The sequence below is a fragment of the Simochromis diagramma genome, unplaced genomic scaffold (genome assembly GCF_900408965.1).
Source record: "Simochromis diagramma unplaced genomic scaffold, fSimDia1.1 OVJJ01000293.1, whole genome shotgun sequence".
Classification (NCBI taxonomy): Eukaryota; Metazoa; Chordata; class Actinopteri; order Cichliformes; family Cichlidae; genus Simochromis; species Simochromis diagramma.
In genome coordinates, this window is record NW_024386801.1 from 16,395,792 (window position 1) to 16,409,733 (window position 13,942).

Genomic DNA, 13,942 nt, shown 5'->3' on the forward strand with positions numbered 1-13,942 from the left:
CGCCATTCTTTCAGTTTTTTTCCCCCTCCACTCGGTTTCCCTAGCAACCAGGGCTCCAATCACCCGGCCAGCTGCAGATTAGTTCAGCAGTGGGGGGTTTAGGTGGGTGGGAGGAGTTGTGGTGGTGGTGGGGGGGGGGGGGGGGGGGGGTGATGATGGAAAATGAAGAAGGAGGAGAGAGAGCGAGAGGAGGAAGGAAGAAGGGGAGGGGGTGGCTCGAGGGAAGGAGGGGTGGGAAAAGTTTGAGAAGGGGCGAGAGAGAGAGAGAGAGAGCGAGTCAGTGTCACTGAGAGATAGGGAGTCTCTGAGTGTGCGTTTAAGAGCTAGAGCGCATAAGGAGCCGTAAAGGTTTTAGTTCGCAGGCAGAAGACTGAAGAACAGAGGAGGAGGAGGCATATCCCCAACTTTGTGACTTTTTCAGAGTATTTTTTGTACCCTGCACCCAGTGTCTTTTTTCTGTGTGTATACGTGGGAGGTACTGACAAGGGCAATGCAAAGTGAGAGAAGTGAGAGGCAGGGGTAAGGCTGCTCAAACTTCAGGAAGAGAGAGAGAGGAAGAAAGGCAAACTACTCTGATGCAAAGGAAGCATGCAAGTGGATGCTGTCTTCTGTGGGGTCAGGATTCGCAAAATGAGAAACTGCCCCAGGAGCACTTCACCAGGGCTCACCCAGCTCAGAAAGGTAAGATTTCATTTCTCACATGTTTCTATAAATTATTGTTTTTACTGAACTAAGTGAAAACTTTTTTCCTGGGAAGCTACTGTTGCTTTTGGTTTTGTTTTTTGTTTTTTTGTTTTTAATTAGTATTGGCAAAGGATTTAAAGCAATCTTTGTGCGTTTACAAGTCGTCCTCACATATAATGCTTGTTTGTATAAAGAAAGTGCGTCCATGTTTCTTCAATGTAATATGTACGACAGAAGTTAGGGTATGGTTTCCTCTGAATTTTTATGAGTCACCAGTTATCCCGGACTGCTTTGGCTGCAGTTAGGGTATCCTGAGTGTTGCTCAAGTAGTCAGTCAAAAAACATCTGAATCAAGTCCACGGATCCCAGCTCTCTGGACCTCTGTGAGCTGTTTGTGCACATGCGTGCTCAACGGTTGTCAGCTCTCAGCGTTTATTAAATGAAAACAGCGTGCGGGTAGATGGTCTGGTGACAATTTGGATAATGGTCAAAGTGTGTGCTGCATTCCAAACTTGGCTTGTTAAGGGAGAGAGAGAGACAGAAAAGAGGGGATAAGTGAGATGAGCATTCTTCGCGGTGAACAAAGGCACCTCTTCATGCATTGCTTGTGTTGTTGTGAGGGGGCAAGCTTGGGTGGAAACCTCAGGTAGTTCCAGAAAAATGTCAGCTTACCAATATCGGGAAATGATCTGTATGCACGAGTATGCATTGGTGAGAGTTTGGAGCTGGGATAAAATGTCATTACACTTGAGAGCCTGCAGTTCATATGTTATAATATACTGTATGTGCTGTAGTCATTAAACAGAGGTCCACAACAGTACTTTTCTTCTTTTCAGATTTTCCTGTTTAGCAACCTTCTATCTTTGGACTCTGGTTCACAGGACAGTGTGGATTATGTAGATATCCACATCAATAGCTGTTAAGTATCTCTTTAAATATATAGACAAGTTGCACAGTAACCATGGAGAAACAGAAACCAACCAGGAGTCTTTTTTTAAAAAAAGAATGAATGAAAATATAGTGCATCACAATGTTGGCTATGCTGCAAAGTGAATATGTGGCATGGCTATAAAATTACAAGAGTATTTAATACTACAAAATCACCACCTACATATAAAGAGGTCACCGTGGTGAATTATTGTTAAACTATAACTTACTGTAATATGTTGATATGTCCCAGGAGATAATAAAAAAAGCACCATGATGTTAAATTCACTGTAAACAAACACAGTCTTGTTTATCTTCTTTCTCAGCAAAATTCTTGAATGCATTTCCTACCTCTTAAAACAACATTACAACATTTTATTTGTTTGGAAATATTCCGAAACTTGCTGGAGAAACTTCATCTTTCCATCATTGTTCTACTGATGATATGTGGTATTGCCAAGAAAGCGGAACGCCAGCCGTAACATCTCCTCTCCGTTTCCTTCAGCAAATATGGTTGCTTTTTGTGTTGAAAGCCAGTTGAAGTAGAAATGCCCATATAAGGCGGTTATATTTGTCTGTCCTTTGCACCTATGTAGTCTAAAGATGCAGTTACCAACCATACGTGGTAGCATTAGCTCATAACTTTGCGCTCCACCTTGTTATCCAAACGTGAATACTTCTGTCTCATAAAAACAACGCATTCTATGGCGTGCACACGCAGGATGAAAAACACTGCTCTACTATGCCACTAGTGGTCAAAGAGACAATAATAAGTTTGATACTTTCTGTTTCAAAGCAGATTGTAAAACTGAAGGATCGTCTGCCATGTCCTGTAAGCAAAGGATGGCTATCAGTCAGCCAATATAATCCATCCCAGTGGATTCCTCAAGTCTCCTCGAGTATTTCAGTCTGTTGGGTGATCATTAAACCCAAGAACAAAATCCTTGGAACATGCAGCACTGGAATATTTATATTTCTGACTGAGGCGCAGCCAAACTTTTTTTTTTCTGTACTTTAGGTTCACTTAAATGGGTAAGGCTGGGACGTTTATTGAATTGAGAATGGCTGACTCCCCCAGCGTTGCAGAGAGAAGGTTTATAGAGCTGGAGATAAAGACACAGGGACCATCTGTCTGCTAGTCAGCAAACTTATAATAAGTGAGCTGCAGTCTTTTCCTGTGAACACATTGTGTCTGTCTCTGTGTTTGTGTCTGGTAGTAGTGTTACTATCATACACACACTGGCCTGGCAGATTGGATTTTTGCATTCTGAGTTAAGATCGGAGGCTAATTGCCTTCATGGCTGCGGTGTAAGACAATATGCACTGTAGAGGAAAAGTCAGCACTTGTGACTTTGCATTCATCACACAGGATTTCTACCCTCCTTATTTTTCAGTCATGCCCCTCCTCTGTTACTCATTTTTGCTCTCAGCCATTTGCTCCACTTTTCCCTGTTTGACTTTTCACACCAAAATCCTGACACACTCATATCCATGTTATTTTCACTCAGCGTCCATCTATGTGTTCCCTCATGATAAACACACTTAGACACATCAACACATGCAAAGCACAAGGGCTTAAATCTACTCAGAGAATGTTTCATCAGCATGTATTCATTGTGTGTGTGTGTTGGCGGGGGGGTTCCTGAATTCTGAAACACCAGATGTTTAGTATTGTGACAAATTGGTCATCTTTCATGAGTGCACTGGCTTGTTTTTTTGTTTTTTTTTACTTGGATGCATACTGAAGTGGAGAAATCAGTCTTGATTCATTGGAATGACTCACTAGAGTACGAGTTCATCCAGGAAAGCAGCGTTTTAGCTCCGTGCTGACGCAAAGGTCTCTATTTTGCAAGAAAGTTAACTGTTACGGACCTGTTTTTACGCAGACCCACACTTTTCATGGATTTGTTTTGCAAATGTATCAGATAGCTGTGCACACATGAAGCCCGTGCACATATCTGTGTACTGCAGTTTCACTGTATTGTGTGCATATTTTAGCAGTGTTTCTATGTGTGTGTGTGTTTGTGTCCGTGACATCTGTCTCCTCTATTGTTTTCAACTCCAAAAAGTGACAGCAGGCCTTTAGGAGGTTACGGCCCATCCACCCCTCCTCTTATAGGCGCTCTGCTCTTGACAGGCGCTCCGCAGGGTGGCGTGCAACTTAAAGACCCCCCCAGGCCAATCTCCTACAGCCGCCGTTGTTACCACAGTGACATACCCTGAAAGAACAAGCGATGGTCAAAGAATTCCTCTGGTTTCCAAGTTGTGGTGGCAGTGGGCATTTATCTGTGATGTTGTTAGATGGCCATGGGTTTAATCATAGTAAAAAAAAAAACAACCTTTGATACCTCCTCTCTCTCTCTCTCTCTCACACACACACACACACACACACACACACACACACACACACACACACACACACACGGATGCAAGAATAATTCGTACCATCTTAGAGACCTGGAATCCTGTTTCAACTCACATAAATGCATATATTTATGCACGGATAATGCATACCATCACACTGGATACTGGAGTCATTTATCCAGTTGGCAGCTGGCCATATAGCTTTCAAGTTCACCCGTAACCTTGACACAAACACACACAAATACACACAGAGAAATCTGGAATTGATGGAACTATGAATTCTGCCCCCCCCCCCCCCCCCCCCCCCCAGCCTCTCGCATGCAAGCTGTCGCTCTGTCTGGCATCTTCTCTCTCTTTCAATGTCTGACTTATATTAAAAAGAGCTCTGACCACAGCCAGAGGGAAAATGGTTGCTGTGACACTAATTGGAACGTTTAACAGGACATGGCATGCCGAATTTCTGTCCTGCTGCGCTGTTTACATAGACAGCGGTGCAGAATGTGAATCTCTAGCAGAGAGATGGGCATAGACAGAGGCAGCTGCAGCTGGATGGCAGGTTGTTAGATGTGGCCTTGGAAAATCATCATGGGAAAACCAGTGCTGACAACCACCATCCAAACCAAAGTGCCAGCCCCGTGTGGCTTTGTAGCCTGTGCCCGTTGGCGGCGTGTGGCATAAACCCGAACACACACATGCACGCACATGCGCACACACATGCAGAAAAACAGGCGCAGACAGATTCAAACAAAGACATGGAAATACAGGCGAGAACGTTTACAGCCTCACTGGTACAAAACCTTTCCATGCACATCTACAAACACTGTGTTTAAGAAGAAACATGCATTTACTCTTTGCTTAACATCCCCAACTTGGTGGGAGTAAAAAACATACTTGTAGGTGGAGAAGGCTGCAGTCTGGAAAGGAATGTGTCCATCTGGGTTCAAAGTGTAATTATAATGTGGCTGTACACCTCATTGATTTGGGCTCAGGTTGCCTTGTTATGATGGGCATTCCAAGCAAAGTGGGAAAAGGTTAGTGCACAGTTTGAATCTCTTCTCTTCTCTTTTCTAAATTTACAGGTTGTTTACCTGTGAATTTAGGGATCTACTCTAAAATGACAATTAAAACAATACTTTATCTGGACCTGGAGCTGGAGATTTCATCAAAGTGTAACAACATAATGAGTAGATGCCCCAGACAATCTGCAGACACAGAGCAGCTTTGATCATACCAAATCACATCTAAGCACTGTCTTGTTAGATGGAGAGAAAGTAGTAGTTGTCTCTTTGTCTGTCTCCAGCTTAATTAAGGTTTTCATAATGTAATTTTTGTATTTTATTGCAATACAGTTCAAAGCTTTATTGGCTGGTTTGCAGTTCTAGTTTAGCAATATTTAACTAAAAAAACAGAATACATTTTTGCACAAGTTTCTTCTTTGTAAGTTTTTCAGTGACTCTGGTATCATACAGAAATTATAAATCAGTTAGATGAACTGACAAAATGAAACACCTTTCTTCTTGAAGACACGAAAGCGGAAATGCACGTCTTTACATTAGTTTACTTTGGCTTGCTCCGCTGGTGCTAAACTCTCTTCATCCACCGGCGCGCTCGGCCCAGGCTCGCAGTTGTCGGTCAAGGGGTGTGTGGAGGTCAAAAACGTCAGCTCTGACTCTGGAGTTTGCACTCCAGAAGAGCACTTTCCCAAGCTCTCGCCTTTTTCAGCTCCCCCAGGGATTGGCGGCGAATTACAAAAATCTGTTTGTGTGCAGGCATGCAGAGGAGCAGGGGATGGGATGGGGGGGTGGGAACTCTGGTGGGAATTCTCAAGTGAAACCCTTAAAATATGAAACAGTGAAAAAAACAGGAAGGAGAAAGAGCGAGAGAGAGAGGATTTTTTGACATTGGAGCTCAACTCAGAGACTGTGGCTTTGAGGAGAAATTTGATCAGGGGCCCAGAGGATAATGTTAGTGTGCTCAAGAAGCCAGGTTATTGTTGAAAGGATGTGTAAGTCCACTCACTGCAGCACATTCGCGCAGTCTGAAGCTTCTCCGAGAGGAAAGGTTTTACCATTAGGCTCAAGAAACCCACATTGTGTGTCAGCACAGTATAATATCAGATAGCCATAAATGCTGCTTACTGTTGGATGTGTTTTCCCCACATGAATTATGGCGTATAAAGTGACGCTTCCTCGCATGTCTGTAAAATCCTGGCCCTTTGGGTGCTGTTGATAGCAGAGCCAGGTCTCAGGTGTCATGCCCTGGGATTGTTTCCATCTCTTCGAGGGCTTGGTAAAACATAGACATCTATGGTTGTGTGACAGCAGTAAGTGTGCGTAAGAGGCGCCTCTATCGCTATGCTACTTGCGGGTGTTAAGAAATCATCCGCTGAAATTCATCACATCAAATAGAAAGTCTCATTGCCTTTTGTTTGGCAAGATTTCCTGTCAAAGACCATACTTACTATGTCAGTGATAATTTATATGAGCTGCAACTACAGGTGCTCCTAGACCGAGACCTTGTTTCTTAGCATAGGGCAATCCCATTGTATTTGTGGGATAGGAGCTGAATGTTTTACATTTTAAAGGGGTTTGGTGACTTTTCTGCGGATAAAACTTTGAAATGCGGGAGTTGCTAACAGTACTCATAGAGATTTTTAGAGTCTCGTGAAGCTGAGCTATTTCATACGTTAAAACTTTGATCTGCTGACGTGCTAGAAGACGGGATCAGTGACATCACATAGCCTTAATAAAGGTAGAAATGATCTTAACTATACATCATATTTCTGTCTGGACTGAAAGTGGTGCACTGTAAAAAAGAAACAGACTATGTAAAAAAGAAATGAACATTTCCTGGTAATGTTCTACCAGGAATACAGAGGCTTCTGTAAATGTTAAACAACAATGTGATGTTAAAGCATTTCAAAAAAATTACAAAGTAAATAAGGAAAATTCCTTCATTTTAAAATGGACAGTATACTATATTTAAGTAGATTTTTTTTCTACTGTTTCATTAGTTAAAATGAAACACCGTGGATCCACATGTTTCTATTTTGCTCAAGCTATGCTGCTCACTTGACTGAAACATGAAAAAAACCAAAGCAGCAGAATAAAGGTGAATAAAAAAGTAGCAATATTTAAAGAATTTGAAATACTTTGCTTGCAGTAGGAGAGAGCATGCTCTTGTACAAGCAAAAAGAAGTAATAGCAGCTGTTTGAAGAATGGAAATATAATCTTTAACCCTGCTTAATTTCTAACCTCTGCACATCTGGCGAGTCACTGAGTAGTTTGTGACTATCAGATTGTCTTTTTCTGACACTCCTTCCTTGAGTTTGGTGTTGAAAATGTGTTCTGTCTTTTTTCCTGTCTCTCTCCCCTCACCACCAGCTGGTTGTGGCAGATGGCTGCTTCTCCCTGAGCCTGGTCCTGTCTGAGGTTACTTCCTGTTAAAAGGGAGTTTTTCCTTCCCACTGTTGCCAAGTGCTTGCTTAAAAGGGGTCATTTGATTGTTGGGGTTTTCTTTCTAATGTTGTAGGGCCGTTACATTACAAAGTGAAGTGGCTCGAGGCAATTGCTTTGTGATTTGGTGCTATATAAACAAAACAGTATTGAATTGAACTGAAAAATTTCATTCTAGTTATGCAGAAAATCCCAAAAGCACTTTTTGAGCATTTTGAGATTTAAACTACATTCTTCCAGGTTTGCTTAAACTAAAGTGGTGTATTAGCTGTAAAGGTACCCTATTTTGGACTTAACAGGGACAATGTTATGGGGGTAATGTAGGCCAAACTGAAAGCTGAAAATTGTCCTTGGAATGAGTTGGCAAGGTCTTTGGTCTTTGGAGCCAGAAGGGTAATTGGGAGCAGACTGGGGATGAGTCAGAGCTGTGCTGATGGGAGCTTTGTGTCAGTGGACAGGAGGGGCTGACAAGTCCATGGGAGGGATTTGGCGAACAGATGCTCCACCTCTGCAAGGAGAAGAAATATGACACGCTTTCCCAGATGGGGGGATAGAAAGAAAAAGAGATTTGTTTGCTATGCCTGCAAGTCAGGCTCATCATCCTTCACTTCTATTTTTTCTTCTCATTTTGTTCACGAAGCTTTTCTTCACTGATGGAGATAGTTAATGCCTCTTAGTAGCCTCTGAGCTTCTGTTGCTGATTAGTAAAATCCATTGTTAAGATGGAGGAAATACTTCATTTTGCAATTTTCCACCGAGTCAGTTGAGTTTTTAAAAAGAAAGACTCAGAGGATCAATCTGATTTTCAGGATTTATCTTGCAAACAGTGTTTAAACGTTCTCCCAAACATAATCACAATATCACATTTAAGTCTTTAGTGTACGACTGACCTGCTAACCACATGAAAAATGGAAGCCACAAATTCTAATGGAGTTAAAAGCCTGAGATGAATCATTTATAAACTCTTGACAAGTGGAGATCAAGTGTGAAGGACTTTTGGGGAGGATTTTGCTGAGCTTGTGTGGAGTTTTCCTTCTGCTTGTTGCCATTTTGACCTTGTGGTAGCCAAAGTTGTCCCATTTATCAAAAGCAAACCCAGGTTCTTACTGTATGGGGTGAATTTGTAAGCAGAAACACTTTGTGCGGAAAAGCCCAATGACTTCATTTCAGGAGGTTGCTCTTACTTAAGCTTCCTGCGAACTGAATCACATTTCCTATTCATCTGAGTGCACAAAGACAAACAAGTAAATAAGTACTCACTTAATGTGTGAAAAAGCCTCACAAATGGTGTTGCATTCTGTTGCATGGCTGTGCCTTCACGCCATAATTGCGCCTGCAGTGGCTTTCTTTGTCACCCCAGTCATAATTAAGATTTGTTTACATTTTCTGAGGTAATATTTTGGTCCATGATCCCAGCTCCCAGTGGGATAGACTCTAGACACCAGTCATCGGGAGTCTCTTGTTAAAAATGACAACCACAATAACAAGAAATGCTATATATGCGACATTAGAAATATAACAATGGATACAATGGTATATTTAGAATGGACTGATAAGCAAAAACACACACACAGGGAGAAATTAATTGTTTATGGTATTCCCCCACAGTTCCTGTCTGCTTTTGAGGCTAACCCAGTTTCAATGCTGTCTCACGTCCATCCTCCTCTTACAATGGAGGGAGAGGGCCAAGGGGACACACCACAGCAGGGCAGGGGGATTATCAATGGGTTTGGACAGCACGTTGCACAATGTGTGTGCATATGTGTGTTTGTCGGTGAGTGGGCACTTTCCAGGCTTGTAAAAGTGTTTCTGTGCGTGGCCAAATATTGCACACGGGCACTCATAATCAGAGTCTTTCTGTTTGGATTTTCTCCAAGGCCTTGCTATGGAATCAGCTTGGCAAAGCAGCAGGGGCCCTGAACAGGACACAAAGAGAGAAGCAGAGAGAGGGAGACTGCAGAGTTGTGATAAAATTCCATTTTTTATTTGCCAGACCATCTCCTCCTCTTCCTCTCTGTACATTTTTTCCTTTACCATCAAACCTTTCTGCCCTACTTCTTTAAGAACCAGGCACAACCTTTCCAAGCCCTAACATATGCCTCACAATAAATTGGCTCTACATGATTTCTGCTTTCTGTATGGAAGAGAGTGGGCAAAGTATTAAACCCCGCCCCCTTTTTCCTTTGCTTCTTCCTCTGCATCATACTTTGCTCCCCGCAACTTTAAGACTAAGTAGGAATGAAAGAGCGGTAATGAAAGAGAGAAATAAAAGAGTGAAGGACGGGTAGGAAAAAAACCCACCAAGTTTGCCATTCCAGAAGAACCTGGCTAAATGTGCAGTGGTGTGTTAAATTGATCGCAGGCACGGCTTTGGCACGTCGTATACTGAACCACATCATGTAAGGGATACGGTCTCCAGCTCTGCCTTGGTTGCAGAAAGAATCAGAAGAACATGAATGATCGTCTCTTCTTTACTTGCTATAACTCACATTTTGGGCAATCATTTTTTTAGTGTTATGTAAAGGCTAACTCCAGTAGTTTATCCACCCAAAGTTACTTTGCTGTATTTACTCCAAGCTGTGATATCTGTGAAATGCAGTGTGAGCTCTGAGTAATTTTGTCCTTTTTAGGTATTTCGCAGTGACAGAGAGAAAAGAACAAGTTTGGGGAAGGACAAGTGAGGAATGATGATGTCATGGTGTTAGCTGTTCCTGCAGGGCTGGACAGAGAGACGGAGAGGAGGATGAAATCTTTATGAGAAGCAGCTGTAGAGAAGAGGCAGACAGGCCTCCCGAGTTTGATAACAGCAGCCGGCCCACAGCTTGCTGACAGTGACTTAAAGGTCTGATGAAGCAGAGAGTGAAACACTGACAGCACCCCCTGCGTAGAGTCTGATAAAGGTTTCATTCCAATAGCAACATTTTGTCAAGTTATCACCAAATATCAACACCTGAGATGATTTTTGGAGCATAAGTACAAAAAAAATAATATTCTGCCAAGTTAGAAAAGTAAGACTGGTAATATCACTGTCTGAATGCATAAAAATATATTTGCACTTCATAGCAAAGACTAGGTCAACTTCTATATATGTGTGAATGTGTGTGTGAATGGGTGGATGACTGGATGTGTAAAGCGCTTTGGGGTCCTTAGGGACTAGAAAAGCGCTATACAAATACAGGCCATTTACCATTTACCATATATGACTAGTCAAACAAGTAGATCCTTGCGTAGAAAATTTGTGTAAGCATCAATACATTGTCATCAAATAATTGAGTTCAGCATCATCTATGAAAGGACTGCTGTGTGTCTAGCTGGGTAATTTTTGTGCTTGCTAACATATATTATATAACATATAACAGCATACCTTGGAAAAACACTTGATGTAGGAATTACTCAAAATTCTTAGCAAACCACAAGACTTCTGAAGCAGTGTCTCCAAAGTGGACATGTTTGGCCATAATGCACAGCGACACATTTTGCAAAAATCAAACAGAGCATGTCAGCACAAACACCTCACACCAACTGTCAAGCATGGTGGTGGAGGGGTGAATATTTAGGATATTTCACAGCCATAGGACCTGGGCACCTTGCATTCATTGGGTTGATCATGACCTCCTCTGTATAGCAGTATAGCAAGTATTCTACAGTCAAATGTGAAGCTGTCTTTGACAGCTGATAATGATAATGGATAATGATCCAGAGCACAGCAGTGAATCTGCAAAAGAATGTCTGAAAAAGAAAACAATCAAGGTGTTGGAATGGCCCAGACCTCAACCTGATTGAAATGCCAGGACCTTGAGAGAGCTGTGCATAAATGAATGGCCGCAAACCCGAATGAATTGAAAAATAAGTGTGGGCCAAATTTGTTCCATGATGATACAAGAGAGTGATGAAGTCACGCAAAAATAGTTACTAATGATTATTATTATACTTAGATTTTCACAGAGTGCTTCTGCATTTTGGCTTATTTTTAGTAAATAAAGAATTACACCGTGCAATATGTCACTTTTTCGTTGTGTTTACCTAATTTTAAGACCTGGTAAGCACTGGACCATTATACCTGAGAACTGAGAGGCTTTTTACCACGACCATAAACATGTTTAAAAACTGTTCTCTCTCTTATATGTACATTTACCATTATATTCAGCGTGTATTTTTTGACATTTAGCAACATAAGCAACATCCCTCTCTCTGTGGTATATTTTCGGTGTGTTTATGTGAATCTGTCCGTGTCCAGATACCGAGGGCCCATCTGCTGATAAAATCTCCCACGGGGTTTGTTATGCAACTGATGCTTGGCTCTGATGCCCTACCTCTGACACCAGCTTCTGTTATCTTTTAAGGTTTAAAGGTTTAAAGGTATTTAGCGCTGTGTAGTGTTTACCAACCACCAAGACTCTTTCCATCCTGAGTCCATGACTGCTTTGAAATTTGTCCTTTGTTAGTTAGATATATTTTTGTCATTGATTTTTTTCTTGAGATCGCTGGATGAATAATATAAATATTAGAAACAGCAATAGAGTCAGTGCATGACAGAATGCAGCAGAAGTACTGTTTGTAGATAAATCACTTGGTATCCAAAGCATAATTTTCATAAACATCAGACAATTATCTCCATTCCAGGCGATTTTCCCCTCCTGTGTCATCCACGCAGCTGAGGATGAACAGTACTCCTTCCATTTCCTCTGCCCCACATGTGCAGCCTGTCACACATCACAGGACAGAGGCTGAAGGGGGCGGGGCAGGTAGAGGTCTTTTGGGTCGCAGTTTCCCCGTGATGTTTTTATTGGTCTCAGCAGATGACTTCCCTCAACCTCTGCATTGTTATGGCGGCCATCTTTTTTTCTAGAGGTCAGCGTTAACAATGGCTGCCAATAGATGTTGCAGACAAAAGCCTTAGCACCCTCCCAGAAAAGTTTCCTCAGTAACCGAATGCTGTAAAACCAGCAATGCTGTCGAATTTACCGCTTTTACAAGCTGTGAATACACCGCTGCTCGTCAGGTTCAGGCAAGTGCTGGGAAGCGCATCAGTCAAAATGTTAGAATCCAGTAAGGCAGAATCGCGTGAAAATACCAAATTACCTTTTAAGGCTGAGAATTTTGGCCTTGGGGATCCTAACAATGAAGTGGGACAGCCTAAAAGCATGCACTGTTTTCACGGTGCAACAGTATACTCATATTTTTCTTTGCAATATCTACTTTCCTCTTTGGCTTTGACAACCCCTGTCTCTCCAGCTGCACCACCACTGCTCTCCTCTCTTCCTGTCTTCCATCCACCCCACCCCACCCCACCCGCTTCCCCCTCGTGACATGCAACGCCCTTCTGCAACGCAGAAAAGAATTAAATCGTAAAAGTTTTACACTTTAATTACGGCATAACATCCCTGTGGAAGTCTTCATGCTTCTCCGCGCCCACCCTCTTTTCCATGCTGGATTTCTGTTCTTCGTTTCTTTGTTGGGTTTTTCTTGTAAGAAGAAAATAATCAGGTGGGGGAGGAAGAAAAAAAAATCACTTGATGTTTCTCCTCAAACATGTGACCCCGCTCAGCTCACAGCTGAAAATAATTTGGGCCTACAGGCCAGTGGATGGCTGACGCAAACCTCCCTCCTCCTCCTCCTCCTCCCTCGGGGGCTAGGCTTCGGACTGATGGGGAGCTAAACACAAAAGAATGAATGGCTTGAGCTGTGGGCAAAAGCTAGAAGCTAAAAAGGATGACACATTGTTCCTGTGGTCAGCTTCTAATCAGACCAGACCACAACTCTTCCTCATACTCCATTTGCTCTTTAATTCTCAAAGAGGAAAACACATAAAGCAAAAACCGTTTTAAAACACTGAGGGCTATTTATGCTATTAGCTCAGGGAAGAGTTCAGCTATTTATATTATTTTGCAATGTACTTTTTTTTCATTTGATATTTTGACTTTTTTTTTGGAGTCTCCCCCCTCACTAGCAGTTAGGACAACAATTTGTGGAATTTGGGTCAATTTGGCTCACATACCCCTCAGAGAGGGAGAGCCAGGCCAGGAAATGTTTAACGGCCTGCAAACACCTCTAAGTATCTGAGCACATGTGGTAGAAGTCAAACACATAAATCCGCGTGTGGGCCTGGCATATGGACTCCTTGGCAGGATGTAGAAGTCTATGTAGGTGTGTTTTCATATGGGGTTTTGTGTTTGGCTATGCAGCAGGGTGGCAATGCATGTATTAGTGGCTTTGTGAATTTACTGTAGAATTAAAAGCCTGAATACAGCAGGACTTGGCCCTGAACTATCTCTTTTTTTCCTTGCGTTTACTACTACTTGCCAGAAGCAAAAGGCCAGGGCCTATTGCTTCATGCCAGCCCTCCACCACTGTTTACAGGCCAAGCAATGAGCACTGTGCACCAGTGGCTCCAGTTCAGTGTTGCATATGGATGGCCTTGCTGCGCTCCAAGTGGATCTGGTTTCATTGTGCGCTGACAAATGGACCCAGTAATAATTTAAAACTGAGCATGTCCCCTCACCCTCGCCTC

At 42.4% G+C, this 13,942-nt stretch overlaps 1 protein-coding gene across 1 annotated transcript in view; it reads left to right on the forward strand.

Annotated features, from left to right (window-relative positions):
* Nucleotides 1-273: 273 nt before the first annotated feature.
* Nucleotides 274-13,942, forward strand: part of si:dkey-82f1.1 (DENN domain-containing protein 2A) — a 32,705-nt gene continuing 19,036 nt past the window's right edge. Inside the window, exon 1 of the mRNA XM_040026200.1 lies at nt 274-681. The gene's annotated coding sequence lies outside the window, so the exon portion shown is untranslated. The remainder of the gene's footprint in view (nt 682-13,942) is intronic.